This window comes from Dromiciops gliroides, chromosome 6 (genome assembly GCF_019393635.1).
Source record: "Dromiciops gliroides isolate mDroGli1 chromosome 6, mDroGli1.pri, whole genome shotgun sequence".
Classification (NCBI taxonomy): Eukaryota; Metazoa; Chordata; class Mammalia; order Microbiotheria; family Microbiotheriidae; genus Dromiciops; species Dromiciops gliroides.
In genome coordinates, this window is record NC_057866.1 from 230,809,974 (window position 1) to 230,815,841 (window position 5,868).

A 5,868-nucleotide genomic window follows, 5' to 3' on the forward strand; every position below is an offset into this window, starting at 1 on the left:
ATATTACTGTGCTATAAGAAATGACAAGCAGGAAGATTTCAGAAAAACCTGGAAAGACTCATAGGAATTGATGTATAGTGAAGTGAACAGAACCAGAAGAACATTGTGCACAGTGACATTATTGTTCTATGAGCAATTGTGAATGACTTAACTCCTTTTAGTAATACAATGATCCAAGATAATCCCAAAGGACTAATGATGAAGCATACTATCCACCTCTGGAGAAAGAACTGATGTTGATTGAACATAGATAGACAGAAGCATGTTGTTTTGTGCTTTCTTTTCTCTTTTTTTTTAACTCGAGTCTTTTTGTATAAAATGACTAATATGGTAATGTTTTACATAATTACACATGCATAACCTATATCTGGTTTCTTGCCGCCTCAAGGAGTGGGGAGGGTTGGGGCAGCTAGGTGGTGCAGTGAATAAAGCACTGGCCCTGGAGTCAGGAGGACTTGAGTTAAAATCTGGCCTCAGACACGATACTTATGAGCTGTGTAACCCTGGGCAAGTCAGTGAAACCTAATTGGCTCAAAAAAGGAAGGGGGAGGGAATGAGAGAGGGATAGAATTTGGAACTCAAAACTTCAAATAAATAAATAAATAAATAAAATTTTTTGTTGTCCTCCAAGAGGACCATGACATCAGGGTGATGTCATGATTTGCAGTGAATTGTATTTAAGTGAGGGAGGACTGAGCAAGGTCACCAACCTCACTCCTCCAGAGCCATCTAGGTGCAGAGGCAAGATATGTGTGTGTGTGTGTGTGTGTGTGTGTGTGTGTGTGTGTGTGTGTGTGTGTATCAGGACTGAAGATGGCCCCAGATGTTTCAAGCAATTGGGGTTGTGACTTGCCCAGGGTCACCCAGCTAGTAAGTATTTGAGGTGAGATCTGAAGTCAGGTCCTCCCAACTTCGGGGCCAGTACTTTATCCAGTGTGCCACCTAGCTGCCCCTGCAGGATTATAGAAAGCATGGAAAAGAGTAAATAAGAGATCTGGAAAGGAAGGGGTCAGGATGTGAAAACCTTCAAAAGCCATACAAAGGCTTTTCTATTTGATCCTGGAGGTAATAGGGAGCCATTGCATCTCACATAGTATCTGGTACATAATACATCAGTATTATGCTCATTGACTGACTTAAAGATACTCTGCTTATAATGTTTGATGAAGAACTGTGAATGACTTGACTGTTCTCAGCAATACAATGATCCAAGACAATGCCAAAGAACTAAAGATGAAACATACTATCCACTTCCAAATAAAGAAATGATATTCATCGAACACAAACGGAAGCATGCTATTTTTACTTTTATTTTTTCTTTTATTCAAGTTTTCTTGTACAAAATGACTAATATGGTAATGTTTTACATAATTGCACATGTATAGCCCATATCTTACTGCTTCAGGGAAGGGAGAGGGGAGGGAGGGAAGGAGGGATAAAATTTGGAACTCAAAACTAGAAATAAAAATGTTTATTATTTTAAAAAATACTCTGCTTGCCCCCTCTCTTTGTCCCAAATTTACCTTGCTTGTATAAGACCTGAGCACAACCTGTAACTCGTGTTGTTTTTCTGTATGTATTCATTAACTGTTTTCCTTTCCAAGAGATCTTATTTTAAGGGAAGTCTACATCCAATCAGGATGGTATTCATCCATGGGAAGATCTAACCAGTGATTTTCTTGGTGGTAGAAATGCATGGCAGAGGAATTATTGTAGACATTAGGCTAGAAGTCTTACTCCAGGTTGAAGGGCATAACTGGAAGGATGAGAACCTAGTCACCTCTGCTCCACACAGTTGCTCTGCAGTTTTGCCAAATGGAGCATGGAGCATGTCTTGAATAGACAGAGAATAATGACTGGGGGACAATGAGGAACGCTAACCTCAAGCTACCAATCCAGCAAAAGGTGCTCATCCAAAACCAACAAGAACAACAAACAGATAACCTTAGCTCGAGGGCTTCTCTTGGCTGCTGCTGACTGCAGGACAGGCTGAGGCTGTTAATAACTCTGTGCTGACTTGATTCTTTTCATGCCTCATAATGCCCTGGTTCTCTTGTGAGTCACCTTGGAAAAAGACCAGAAGAGCCAGGTGGAGCTGCAACCTCTGCCCCCTAATTTATTTATTCTCCATTCCTGCCATTATTATATATTTAATCATTCAACATCAGAAACTGATATGATTTTTATCAGTGGAAATGACATGAGGATGCAAGGCCTTCCATGGGACTTTTCCATCTGACTCACAGCTGAAACCTTCCATTTGTGTTGTTTCCTCATTAGAATGTGAGCTCCCTGAGAGCAGGGATGCTCTTATGCCTTTCACAGCCTGCCCCCTTCCTAGCTAGACATTTTTTAAAGTTTTTAAAGTATTTTATTATTTTCCAGTTACATATAAGTATAGTTTTCAACATTTGTTTTCACAGGATTTTTAGTTCCAAATTTTTCTCCCATCCTCCTTTCCCTCCCTCCTCCCCAAGACGGAAAGCAGAGTCTGATATAAGTTATACATGTACAATCACATTAAACATATTTCTACATTAGTCATCTTGTGAAATAAGAATCAGAGCACAAGGGAAAACCTCAAAAAAGAAGGGAAAAAATAGTCCCAAAGTAGAAACAATATGGTTCAATCTGAATTCATAATTCACAGTTCTTTTTTCTGGATGTTGAGAACATTTTCTATCATGAGTTCTTTGAAACTGTTTTGGATCGTTGCACTGCTGAGAAGAGCCAAGTCTATCACCATTGTTCATCACACAAAGTTGCTGTTACTGTGTACAATGTTCTCCTGGTTCTGTTCCTCTCAGTCAGCATCAGTTCATGTAAGTCCTTCCAGGTTTCTCTGGACTCCTCCTGCTCATCGTTTCTTACAGCACAATAGTATTCCATTACATTCATGTACCACAACTTGTTTAGCCATTCCCCAACTGATGGGGATTTCCTCGATTTCCAATTCTTTGCCATAGACATTTTGTTTACTCCTTTTCATGCATTCTTCCATCCAGCAACACTGGCTTTCTGGCTATTCCTTGTACACAGCACTCTGTCCCCCAACTTTTCACCAGCCATTTCCTTGTCTGAAATGCAGAGATCTCCCTTCTCCCTTCTATTTGTATGCACAACACTTAGCAACTGCTTTGCACATACTAAGACCATAATATTGTTGTTCAGTCATTTCAGTCTGTCCAACCCTTTGTGACCCCATTTGGGATTTTCTTGGCAAAGATACTGGAGAGGTTGGCCATTTCCTTCTCCAGCCCATTTTACAGATGAGGGAACTGAGGCAAACAAAGTCATTTCCTCCTCACCTCTTAAAATAGATGATAATTACCTGAGGACTCTGGTCCTTTACCCAATCAGAACTTATATTTGTCATGACTTTGAGGCTGATGCTTTACTGTCTAGCATATTGGTCCACTTGCTTTGACTTTCTCATGTATAGGACCTATGTGAATTTGTCCATATTAGTATTATATGTTAAGGAATGTAAGCATTCAGAGGACAGGACAAGATAGAGCCACCATGAATCATTGATGCCAGTGGTAATCTATAGTGGACATTCCCTTCCAATGGTGAACCCATCTAAACCATCTCACCCTGGGTGACTTTGTTGCCCATGTCCTCAGGAAGGGGCTGCCCAAAGTGCAGAAGTATGACTCCTGTGTTTTAACACTGAGTCAATACTGGTGTAGCATATGGGCTGAACTACCTGTCATTCCTTACTTTTTGCTACATGACCTTCCCCACCTCCTTTTCCAATCATACATTTCTGTCAGTCAACTAGGAAGTTGACATAACCATAATAGCTAACATTTAGATTGTGATTTATAGTTTGCAAAGGACTTAACATATCTCTTTTGATCTTCTGAGAGACAGGGGCACTTAAAGTCCCCATTTGACAGGTGAGGAAACTGAGGTAGATAGAGGTTATGTGACAAATCTTCCTGTCTCTAGGACCAGCATTCAATTCACTGTGCCCCCTTGCTTCCATTTATAGCCAAGTCTTTTACACAATTCATCATTGGTAATCTGCTACAGCTTACTTATGTCAACCCTATGTCTTCCCATTGCTTTTTGGGTTGTCTGAAATTCTGAAGCTGTGATTCTCAGTCATATAGCATTATTGGAAGAACATCAATGTGTAAAAGATGTTTTTGTTTCAGGAAGCAGTTAGGAATATTGAAAGCATGAAGAAATTTCCTAACTGCTTCTTGAAACAAAAGCATCTTGATTGGCTCGGGATGGGGGAAGGCTCAAGCTCCCGCAATGCAACTTCTTGGTAGTCTCTGGTTGTGTTGTTGTGTCTTTCTGGTTGCTCAGGGACATAAAAGTTCTCAGCTAAGTAGGGCTGGGAATCTTCAGGTTTGGTGGATGCCACTACCCGCTGGCCCACTCACCAAGTGAATCATTACATGGAGAGGAGAGGGACCTTTTCTACCCCAGTTAAGTGCTATTGTTTATGCTTGTTACATTAGAACTGAATCAACCTCCTTTTGTTAACTATTGTGTGAGCACCTTATTTCATTCTAACAGCAAACCTGATCTAACAGGGTAAGGCCCTAATAAATTTCCTCTTAATTTCCCTTTTTTGGTAGCACAGTCAAACTTTTTCTTATCATGTGATATCTGCCTATCTCTCTGAAAAGCTGTGTGATCTTGTCCATGGGTACTCAGTGTGATCCAAACCTGTGGCAAGTGTGGAAACAAGAAAGCTGTCTACAACTAAATTAATGCTGTATCCTTGTTGAATATCCTTCCCATGCTATTAGGGAATAAGCATTTATTAAGTGCTGACTATGTGGCAGGCACTATGCTAAGAACTTTATACTTTTTATCTCATTTAATCTTCATAAGTATTAACAAGGAAAGTTCCTTTTGTTAAATGCTAGGTGGTTTATAATAGTCTCATTTCATTCTAGGCCTAACCCTGCACCACTGGACTGGCCTGAGTCAGGACAGAAAAGATGGATAGGGATTCAACATTTAAAGATCAGAGTGAGGGTGAGGGCATTCACTGAATAGGGAACACCCTGACCAAGGCTGCATGATATTAAGGGGACAGCAAGTGGTTTAGTTTAGAGGAAATACAAAGGTGGAGAGGAGTAGTGTAAGATAAGGATGGTTAGAAAGGGTGGTCCCAGATTGAGAAGGGCTTTGAATGCCAAGCTAAGGAATTTCTAATTTCTTCTGCAGGCATTAGGGAGTCATTCAGTAGTGGAATGATATAATGAGATTTATGTGAAAAGAAGCCAGAAGGTGTAGGGGGATGGATTGGAAGAGGAAGATAGGAGGAGTGGATGGGACCACTCTTTGAGGAGGTTTGTGTTCTTACTCAGTCTGCATAGGACATTAGTCTTTTTCTAGCTCAAGGTGAGGTTGGGGTCACCACCAGTCCAGTCACTCCCAATGGGCCACACCCCCACCTTTGGCCCCTGGTCAGCCTTTCTCCCCTGGGGATGTCCACCTGCACCAGGTCTCCTCCCCCACAAAACTGAGTGAAATCCTCTCTGCTGTGGGAGTGTACAAGGCCTTCTGATGTTCTCCCTGACCTGGCTTCCTGCCTAAAGCTTCTGCTGGACATCTGGCCTCATTCCCACGATGTGACCTAGCGGCAGGAAATCCTGAATTTGGCTTAGTGGCTCATATCCCCAGTGCCCTCCTGGGGCAGGACATCCTGCTTTTTGTCCGTTTTCCTGGCCATGCCCACTGTACAAGCCCTACTGCCCACAGAGCTCCCCTACCATGGGGCCACTCCCTTCTTTCAACTTTCTTTCTATATATGCCATAAAGGAGCAAGAAAAAGTTTACAGGAATCATATAAGCAAGTGGGGGGAAAGAGAAGACCTTGAGAGGCAAAAGGAAATGGGA